The sequence below is a fragment of the Dreissena polymorpha genome, chromosome 10, assembly GCF_020536995.1.
Source record: "Dreissena polymorpha isolate Duluth1 chromosome 10, UMN_Dpol_1.0, whole genome shotgun sequence".
Taxonomy (NCBI): Eukaryota; Metazoa; Mollusca; class Bivalvia; order Myida; family Dreissenidae; genus Dreissena; species Dreissena polymorpha.
Window position 1 is genome coordinate 39,415,414 of NC_068364.1, and position 11,740 is coordinate 39,427,153.

General features: G+C 36.7%; 1 protein-coding gene across 4 annotated transcripts in view; it reads right to left on the reverse strand.

Annotated features, from left to right (window-relative positions):
- Positions 1-11,740, reverse strand: part of LOC127847672 (E3 ubiquitin-protein ligase TRIM33-like) — a 414,404-nt gene that overhangs the window by 195,327 nt on the left and 207,337 nt on the right. The gene's annotated exons all lie outside the window — the stretch shown is intronic.

An 11,740-nucleotide genomic window follows, 5' to 3' on the forward strand; every position in this document is an offset into this window, starting at 1 on the left:
TTGGGGTTACTAGTTCAAGCCCTGTTTGGAGGGGCATATGTCTACGACCGCGGAACATTTGTTATTTTGAACTCCACCTTTTCAAAGTAGTTCAGTTCCTTTGGGTATCAGGTTTGCACCTTAGGGAACATGAACTTCTTGTTTAATAAAGTACATACCTTTCAATAGTAATCAAACACCCAACATAAAACATTTGGCAATAGAAGAATATAAAAAGATCGTGAAGTTTTTACACCAGAAATCAAGTGATGACGGCGGTTATGCATGTTTCTTCTATACTTTATTGTCTTCAGCTTATTGTTATCCCCCGCCATAGGCGGAGGGATATTGGTTTGGCGTTGTCCGTCCTTCCGTCCGTCCATCTTTCCGTACTTCCGTTTCCGTCCGGCACTTTTGTGTCCGGAGCCATATCTTGGAAGTGCATTGGCGGATTTCATTGAAACTTGGTATACGTATATATATATAAGAGGATATGGATAAGAGGATGATGTACGCCAAATGTCATTGTACACCGTCGGATAATAACGGAGTTATGGTCCTTTGTATCTTGACAAATGCTTGTTTGTGTGTCCGGACCCATATCTTGGAAGTACTTTGACGGATATCATTGAAACTTGGTATGAGTGTATATATGGATAAAAGGATGATGCACATTGGCCTTGTCCATCCGTCCAGAATACTTTTGTGTCCAGAAGTATAATCGCGGAGGATATGAATTCAACGAATTTTCTTGTTGCTCAGCATCTTATAGATGTACTACTTCATCTGGAAGAAGAAAAACTATTTTGTGAAAATTTTAAACGGACTAATGCTAAAAGTTCAAATGGGTTAAAGACAGGATTGGCACTGACCTTTAAAAGTGCTTGAAAATGAAGGTTTACTTGGAAATGTGCTTGAAAACAATCAGAGGCGCCCAAAAATGCTTATTAACAATCATTACCTTAAACAATGATTAGAAAGTGCTCGAATTCGGTTCAAACATGCTTGAAAATCAGGAAAACCAGATTCTGAACATCCTATGCCATTTCCAACAGCGAGGTGGCTGCGCTGTAAAATACAAAGCTTCACTGTGATATACAAGGCTGCACTGTGCAATACAAGCTACACTGGTAAATACAAGGCTGCATTGTGAAATACAAGGCTGCGCTGTGAGATACAAGGCTGTACTGTAAAATACAATTAAAAGGTTACAGGTGTGAATATATCAATTTGTACCGTCAGTGTATATGGTATAGCGAGGATATTTTGGTTAATTGTGTTTGGCATACCCTTGTAGATGCAACACTGATAGCTGCCCCGTGAAATATGATCACCAAGGTCACAAGTGTGACCAACAGTATACATCACACATTTGGTCATGTTTTGTCAGAAATTTAGCTTAACTTGATAAATGTATCTCAGTGTTTTTTATGTATTGTATTAAACATTTTTTATAATATGTACCATATGAGACTGTTGGTTCGGTAACGTCTCCACAGTCCCAAAATGGATAGTTTTAATAACCAATTAACTGTAGTTCTCTACTACTGTCAGATTAAATTGTTTATTACCGACATCTGACACTAAACTGGTTATTCTATAAACAAGTTTGACATGTCACACCCTATCATATGATCAATTCAAATCACTTGTAGTATTTGTTGAATCACGGTCTTAAAGTTTAGTAAAAAATATGGAAAAATGGGTTTTCATAACATTACAATCTTTCAAATATGTAAATGGCAAAGATTGAATTTAATATTCAAATAATTTTGCCATCTGTATTTACATATCATAAAAATGGAAAAATCTTGTAAGCACACTTTAGGCCAAATACATGACTCGACTAAATTCAACTTGGTCAGAATGATTATCTTGACATTTTCAAGGCTGATTTCTAATATGGGTCATGTGTGTCCAAAAAGTAGGTCGATACGTCAAATCTAAGATTGTTATTAATTAAGATAACTCAAACTTGATGAAAATTTTGTAAGAATGTTTATCTTGACAATATCTAGACAAAGTTGTCATATGTGTAAAAATAACAGGTCACACGCTAAATTTTTTTTAAAAATCTCTAACAGCAATATTTATGATTCAATCTTTATAAAACTTGATCAGAATGATAATCAACACAAAATCTAGGTTGAGTTTGAAAAACGTTCATGTGCTTCCAAAAATTAGTTCACGAAATCAAATCTTAGAAGACCAATATTACCATTCTTTATTACCCTGTCTTGATCAAACTTGATCAGAAACTTTATCTTGACAAAATCAAGACTATGTATGACTCTGGGTCAAGTGGGGTCAAAAACCATGTCAGAAGGTTAAGTCTTCTACAATAGGTGAGCGCTTCAGGGCCATCAGGGCCCTCTTGTAAGAATATTAGAAGGTAAGTGTCGTCCCTGATAAGCCTGTGCACACTGCACAGGCTAATCTGAGATAAAACTGTAAGCACATTCAGCCAACCATGTTTTTCAACAGCGAGGCTCGTATCTTCACACTTGTGACCTTGGTGATCATAGTTCACGTGACAGCTATCAGTGTTGCATATACAAGGGTATGCCAAACACAATTAAACAAAATATCCTCGCTACACCATATTAACAGACGGTACAAATTGATATATTCACACCTGTAACCTTTAAATTGTATTTTACAGTACAGCCTTGTATCTCACAGCGCAGCCTTGTATTTCACAGTGCAGCCTTGTATTTAATAATTTCCTCATGCTACTCCCCCGTCATATGTCCCTCTCCCCCCTAACGCACATGTACATAGTTCAACCTTTGACATACTGCAACTGAAAACAGAACTTGAAAAACACCTAGATCAATAGGCTTTACAATTATCACACACCTTAAACACTACTTAATAATTAGATAAATGATTGGCGTCGCACTAAAGTGCGGCGACTCGTATGTAGTACGTTTTTTTTTCGCTTATTGGAGAAGTTGTTTTACGGATCAATGTATATATTTTTGTTGTCAGAATATCTTGCAAAGTGGTGATTTTTTGTGTAAACTAGTGTAAATAAGTACTGCATTTGTGCCTATTACATTTACTACAACCTTTATTGCCAATAATGCAAAGCTAATTCTTTTAATTAATCACTGATCACAGGGACTGGGCAACAATAAAAGATCACAGGGACTGGGCAAATACGCGAACCGGTGAAACTTTCTGATTTTGTATAAAAACAAAACATGATCAAGATATATTTATTTTGTGGTTTTTGTTACAATAGCGCAGACTTTTGCTGTTCGATTTTTGGTTAGCGCGTATTTTCTTCAACTTTACAAGACGACAGCGATTACACGGTTTATCGCTTTATTGATAACCGTTACACTACAGTCACTTATTAATATCTTAGTTAGAAGGTGATTTTACAAGCGGTTCCGCAGTGTAGTGGTTACGCGTTCGCTTCACATGTGAGAAGCCCAATGTTCGAGCTCCAGTAGAATCAAATTATTTTATTTGTGTTCTATGTAAACTTTTTGTTTTGATGTAGACATTCTAGTTTAAATAAATATGCTGTTCATTGTAACCATTTTTTGTTGTTATTATGCCCATGAAATATATGTGTGAGAGGGTGGGGGCTTCGAAAACACATTAAAACCTTCATATTGTTTTCATATCAATGAGTGCTCAACCCCTATCGTTAATGAGCAACGTAAGAATTAGTTTAGAATCATCTCCCCTTGAAGTTGAGGAAAATATGAAATTACGCTTACAAGATGAAGTAGATTTTTAAAACCTACACAGTTCTGTTCCATTAATGAAACCTCACACGGATGCCAGTAAAAAAGGGAAACAAATGTAAATAAAATGAACTATGAAATATTTGCGGGTTACAACACAAAATCATAGATAATGGTTATTTGGGGGTTATAACACAACATCATAGATAATGGTTATTTGGGGGTTATAACACACAATCATAGATAATGGTTATTCCAGTATCTTTTTTCTATTTTGTTTAAAATAGTCGGCCAAAATATTAATATTGACAGTAGAAAAAAAAATCGTTTCATGTAACTTCATTGAGTGCATTTCACACTGAAATTCCCAACGCCCTTTGATGCCTTGCATCAATAGTTATCTTGTACAGACGCTCAAATACAGCAGTACTAAACGCTTACCCCTGGTATGACCATCCATACGCGACAAACAGGAGCAAGAACCATCAAGCCTCTCCTGAAAACACGAAATAAATAAAACAATAAACAAAATCGATTTAATCATAAATGGAAATCAGTCATGACCCAAATAAGAAAAAATATCAATGTTAATGCAAAAGAATTACTTTCACTTAGTGCACAAAATAAGCCGACATAATTGCCGACATTAATTCATACCATCCTACAAAATCCACGGAAATGAAAACGCTACACACTTACCCAATAAGATCCCGTTATATTAATTAATCCTCTTTTCGTCCATCCCAACACAAAACACCATGCCGCTTGCTATTTAGAGCTGATTGATTGAATCATTTTATGTCTTAACCGGTAAAGACTTAAAGGCTACACCCCTCTAAATAATAGCTGTAGATAATTGTAGTAATGACTCTCCGAAGATGCCTTAGCAAAATTATATTTTCTGTGTATCTTAGCGTCATCCATGTTAAAACCAGTCGAATTGCAAATTATGTTCCGTTCTATAATATGTTATATATAAAATAAATTAAAGAAAGAATATTTTATAGGCAACTATATAATTTGTAATGTAATTTATCTTTTCATTGCATTATTACCCGCCTCGTTAGTTCGTCTACGTATTTTACTGCTCATAATGAAAATGATTATCCGTTCGAAATGTGTTGACGCTACCTGAAATATGTTTTCTTAATTGTTGATATATATAGTCAAGTTAGAATATGCAATAAGAACCATACCATATGTAATGTAACCCATCAGTTTTATATAATATTGCACGCCTCGTTTATATACATGTATGTACTTTTTTGCTGTACCGACACCGTGTGACCCACAATGAGGCCGCCAGCTTCACGTTAAAATATAACACGTGCAATCTGACCTTCAAAGAGCCACTTGACCTTGAGAAACATCGGCAGCTGCATCTCGACCGCAGGTAGTTAAAACCTATATATTTTTGCTCAATTGCATTAAAGCTGAAGTCTTATGGAAACAAGTTCATTTGCTGGGTAGATCTTGAACTTTATGTATTTTGGGGAGATCTATAGGAAGTTCCCACAGTGGGAATCGAACCAATGACCTCCTGATCGCTAGGCTGACACCATATCTACAACGCCATGGCGACCTACTAGACAGCAAGGAATCCCCAGTACTCTAAATAATGAAAAATGCTGATACAATATGAAACGCTTTCTGTGATAACTGGGTTTAATGCATGTGTGTAAAGTGTCGTCCTAGATTAGCCTGTGCAGTTTGCACAGGCTTATCTGGGACTTCACTTTCTGCTTGAACTGGATTTTCGTTCAGATGAGACTTTCAAGTCACACAAAAAATCAATGAAAGCGGAAAGTTATTCAAATTACCTGGTGCAGACATCTGTATACATTTTCATATTTTTAATTTCAGCAGTATTAATGAGAGAGGGTATCACATGGTATCACATGGTTGGTTGCAGCATTGCGGAAAATTGCACCAGAACTTTTAAGACTACGTCGAAGGCAGTAATATTCCCAATAGACATTCAGTAGCCATTGAAGAGGCTGACAGAGAAAAGTTTGCGAAAAACCATGAGGACCATTGTCAAATAATTCTGTCATCGTGATGTCGTCATGAGTGGGTGGGAAAAGTTCATGGTGGAGAACACGAAATATGACGTGGAGCTTGGGGAGCTTGAGTACTTTCAGATCGGAGACATTATCACCATATCAGGTACAGTTTGGGAGTGTTCTTTAGATCACCCCATAGAAACCACGTACTGGTTCTAGTCCCAGAAAACGGACTCGAGAGCGTTTTAAATAAGCCTTAAGCTTTCTATGCGATAGAGCAAAAATAAATAGGATTTTATGCATCGCGTATTACATGTATAAAAAATGACAGTAGCAAAAAAATCTTTGGTCGTTTTGTTTGTACTGTATATAACAACGATGTGACATCATACAAATCGTCGTTATACCAAACATGCAATTAAACAAAAGATTTGAACAGCGTGGTGAAAATTCAATACATGTTGAACAATTAAGATTATATGGATTGCCTACTGATATTTTCACACGTATTTAAAGAGCGGCAACCTTTCTTTGTTTTGCATGATATCATCGTGAATGTGGAGGTTTGGGCAGTGCAACGAGCGTATTTGACATACATTTGCTAACCTTACCATGGTTTACTATCGTCTGGCATTTTTAATCTTGTAATGGCTTTTATGTGTTTGTTTAAATGTAAGTGTTGAATATATATACAATAACGCCCTTTTTAAAAGTATAAACGTTGTATTAGTTTTAAATTATGGATCAAGATTATAAGAAAAATTATACAAATTAACTTACACATGCGAATGCAACTAAATAGAAAATAGTATGTTCAAGTTATTGTGTCTGTCTGATAAATATTTGTGTAACGGTGGTTCGACATTATTTGTAACAACACGTTTTCTAAACTAAGTGTGCGATTTCAAACACTTGGTTTGTAAAATCATATTTTTAGTGTAAACCTTATTCACCGCAGTGTCAATCAAATGATCTTTTCTGTTGCAGAGGGTAACACCAGCTCCTCCTTATCTGACATTTTTTTCAAAATCACAGTATGAAAACATCTGCACCCCTTTAACCACTCATGGTAACCAAATGACCAGCTATGGTTACCATGGTAACCACACAACAACTGAAGATAATCAAATAAATTGTTACCAATCAATAACTGAGAGTAACCATGCAACCAATGCTGGTTACTAAGTTACCATTGATGGTAACCAAGCAACAAGTGAGTGTAAACAAAAAAACACTATCGGTAACGCAGCAGCCCTTAGAACTAGCATGGTGACCGCAAATTGGACTCATGTTGTGATCATTGATAATGCTACTCCAGAAAATAATGCGTGTGATGAAAGCAGTGGATATCTCGATGGTGAAACCGTGCTTGTGAGTCTGAAAGGTAAGATTATTCATTTTTTGAATAATGAAAATGAGCCCTGCGCTGGAAAACAGGGTTTATTGCATGTATGTAACGTGTCATCCCTGATAAGCCTGTGCAGTCCATATAGGCTAATCAGGGAAGACACTTTCCACTATTATGGAATTTCTCAGTGAAAGGAAGTCTATGTGGAAAGTGTAGTCCCTTATTCGCCTGTGGGTACCACACAGGCTAATCTTGCACAACTTTCTATGCACATGCATTAAGCCCCGTTTTTCCACAGCGAGGCTCAAATGAATATGTAGGGGTTATGCATATAATCAAGTATAATATTTATCTGGAATGTCAATCATTAGTGAGGTCCACCAAACACACTCTGGTTTTATCTGAATGGTGTATCTGTGTATTAGAGGATTATCACGGTTTTATTGTGCCTTGACCATTAATAATTGTAGTCTATCAAATTACCAGATAGTCTTTTTCAAACCAAATCTAGTTACATTTGTAAAAGTAATCTTCGTTTGTTGAACATCAACCTTGGTTATCACGATCTAATTTTGATGATTAATCATTATCAAGATTTTTGCACAACTGGGTTGTTATTTCATGTATGTAGGATTATATCAGAGCATTTAAGGTAGAATGGATAAACATGAAGTAATGTGAGGCCTAGAAACAGACCAGTATTAGGCGTTGATAACACTGTATTGATAAGTGCAGGACATGATTAACTTATTACTTATCCACCATTCACCAAATATTGTCTAACTTCTATTATTAAATGCGTATAAATAGTGCAACTGTGTCAGAAATGAAAACAAATATCCCTTGTTACCTATGTTGAACGATGTTTATTTAATCAAAGAGGGTGTTCTTTGGTATCAATTTCGGAAAAACAGAAACACACAAATTCAATAGTCATATGATAAAGCTTAAGCATTTCAGGTGGCGTATAGGCATGTGTATCCATCAGTCCGCAAACCTTCAAAACACACACACACACATTTATGTGTAATGAGATTTAAAGTATCATATCATAAGTCTGGAGCAGTGCTCCAGCTGGGTCTAAATGGAAGGGCGCCCCACCCTGCCACTCTGAAGCCCAGCCCTTCCCTTCCGAGACCCCGTCCTGCCCTTGTATTTATTGAAAAAAAAATTGTGTTAACTTATGATAATTTATAATTCACTTATTACATTGAAATTAATTTATTCTTCATTGTAGACACTTTAATTGCATGGTTTAATAATAATGGTAATAATATATTCTAAAAATAATAAATAACATAAAAGTAATATGCAACAGGGAGCTTTCCACATACCATTGCGCGCTCAAAAGTGCCATTTTGACAAAATACTGCGCGTCGAAAGTGCCCTTTTGACAAAATAGCCCCCCCCCCACCCTGCCCTTTTCAAATCACAGCTGGAGCACTGCCGGATGATGTCCTTTGGTATTATGTCACAAATGATGTCCTTTTGGTAGGATGTCACATATGATGTCCTTTGGTATTATGTCACAAATGATGTCATTTGGTGTGATTTCACAAATGTTGTCCTTTGGTAGGATGTCACAAATGTTGTCCTTTGGTGTGATGTCACATATGATGTCCTTTGGTATTATGTAACACATGTTGTCGTTTGGTATGTCACAAATGTTGTCCTTTTGTATGATGTCACATATGATGTCCTTTGGTATTATGTCACAAATGTTGTCCTTTGGTATGATGTCACAAACGATGTCATTTGGTGTGATGTCACAAATGTTGTCCTTTGGTATAATGTCACCAATGATGTCCTTTGATATTATATCACAAATATTTTCCTTTGGTATGATGTCACAAATGATGTCCTTTGGTGTGATGTCACAAATGTTGTCCTTTGGTATGATGTCACAAATATTGTCCTTTGGTATGATGTCACAAATGTTGTTTTTTTGTATGATGTCACATATGATGTCCTTTGAAATTATGTCACAAATGTTGTCCATTGGTATGATGTCACAAATGTTGTCCTTTGGTATGATATCACATATGATGTTCTTTGGCATTATGTCACAAATGTTGTCCTTTGGTGTGATGTCACAAACGATGTCATTTGGTGTGATGTCACAAATGTTGTCCTTTGGTAATATGTCACCAATGATGTCATTTGGTGTGATGTCACAAATGTTGTCCTTTGGTATAATGTCACCAATGATGTCCTTTGGTATTATGTCACAAATGTTACCTTTGGTTTGATGTCACAAATGATGTCATTTGGTATGTTGTCACACATGATGTCCTTTGGTATGATGTCACTCATGATGTCCTTTGGAATGATGTCACATTGAGATTTGGAAAAACAGAAACATGCACTATAAATAGTCATAGGATTAAGCCCAAGCATAAAAGGTGGCTTATAAGCATGTGTGTCAGTCGCTCCGTAATCCCTCAAAACACCTAGACAGTTACATGTAATGAGATTAAATTAAAAAGTGTTTTTTCACCATTTTGGAATGGGGCCGGGTCCCTTTGGATTGGAAACAATCGTGTTGTTTTTACTAACATATAACATTTAGAATAACATTGATTTCATTATTAATTTACTAAGGTGCAATTTATAAAGCTGGATGGGACATAACTTAATGTTGAGACAAATTAAGTTGTTTTTTCGGAAACCTTCAATTTGGCATTCTTATGTCCCATTTAGGAAAAATGTATACTTTTTTTTCATTGGGAATGGGTTCCGCTTCAGGCCCCACATTTGATAGAAAAAACATAGTCATATCATTAGTCTGGAGTATCAATATAAACAGAAAATCATGAGAGTGCGTGTCATAGTTATCATTAATTAACAAACAAAATGAATGAATTTTCAAACATTGACAAACTTTAACTGTCCAACACTTCATGAGAGTTATTTTAAGTGGACGTGTTAAACGTACGGACCGACGAGAACAACCAGACAAATGAGTACACTAGAAACATGATTGATACTGCTGTAGTATTAGGCAAAGGTGGTACTAGTCAGACGCTGACCCTGATCAACAAGCACATGCTGAAGTATTAGACTCAACATCTGTGCTGTTTCAGAGGGTATTGGTCAGTCGCTGAACATCTGTGTTGTTTCAGGTGGTACTGATCAGTCGCTGACCCTGATCAACAAGCGCAGGCTTGAGTATTAGGCTCAATATCTGTACTGTTTCAGAGGGTACTGGTCAGTCGCTGACCCTGATCAACAAGCGCAGGCTTGAGTATTAGGCTCAATATATGTACTGTCTCAGAGGGTACTGGTCAGTCGCTGACCCTGATCAACAAGCGCAGGCTTGAGTATTAGGCTCAATATCTGTACTGTTTCAGAGGATACTGGTCAGACGCTGACCCTGATCAACAAGCGCAGGCTTGAGTATTAGGCTCAATATCTGTACTGTTTCAGAGGGTACTGGTCAGTCGCTGACCCTGATCAACAAGCGCAGGCTTGAGTATTAGGCTCAATATATGTTCTGTTTCAGGGGGTACTGGTCAGTCGCTGACGCTGATCAACAAGCGCAGGCTGTAGTATTAGGCTCAACATATGTGCTGATTCAGGTGGTACTGGTCAGTCGCTAAACTTCTGTGTTGTTTCAGGTGGTACTGGTCAGTCGCTAAACTTCTGTGTTGTTTCAGGTGGTACTGGTCAGTCACTGACCATGATCAACAACGCAGGTTGGAACAGATGACCCAAGGATCTAAAGTGGTGGACGTGGAACTGAAGAAGGTAACCAGGTCCAAGTACTTTTGGGCCGAGCTGTGTGAAAACAGGGCTAAATGCATGAGCATAGAGTGTTGTTCCAGAGTAGCATGTGCAGTCCGCACAGGCTTATCAGGGACGACACTTTCAGCCTTTATGGATTTTTTTATTTAAAGTATTTTTTTAAACAAAAATCCTGTTTATGAAGAAAGTGTCTTCCACACAGGCTAATCAGAAATGACCATTTACAAACATGCATTAAGTCCCATTTTTCCCCAGATCATGGCTTTTATAGTTTGTTTATGACACTACTTTCAGTAGGGGTTTAGGGGTCGAAATTAATAAGCACAAAACTACCCATCCGTCGCTTTAGTCAAACATGTTAATCTTAGAGTTCAAGAAGATGGTTTGTTCTTTTTTAGCGTTTAAGCTCACCTGAGCACAATTTGATCACCTTTTGTCCATTGTGAGTTTTCTATCATCAACATTTGTCTACTTTACACTCTAGAGGACACATTTATTGCCGATTTTCATGTAACTTGATCACAAGATTTGTCCCAATGATATCTTGGCTGAGTTCAAAACTGTGTTATTTAAGGTAAAAAACTAAGTCAAATTGAAAAATAGCTTGTTAACTCGCTATAAGTCACATAAAGTGTAATTTTCGTTACTTCTTAATAACATGCAAGAAGTCACATTTTTAGTCGAATCACCATGCAACTGTGTCAGAAAATTTGTTCTCATGATATCTTAGCTAAGTTCAAAATCGTTTCGATCCGTTGAAAAACATGGCCACCAGTTGACGGGGCAGTTTTCCTTATGTTGCTTTAGTAAATTCTTGTTTACACTCTAGACGTCATATTTATTTTCCAATCTTCCTGAAACGTGGTTAGAACATTTGCTCCAATAATATGTTTGATTATTTCATACATGGTTTGGGCGAGTTGAAAATCATAGCTTTCAGGAGACAATCTGCACAAAAAACAGTT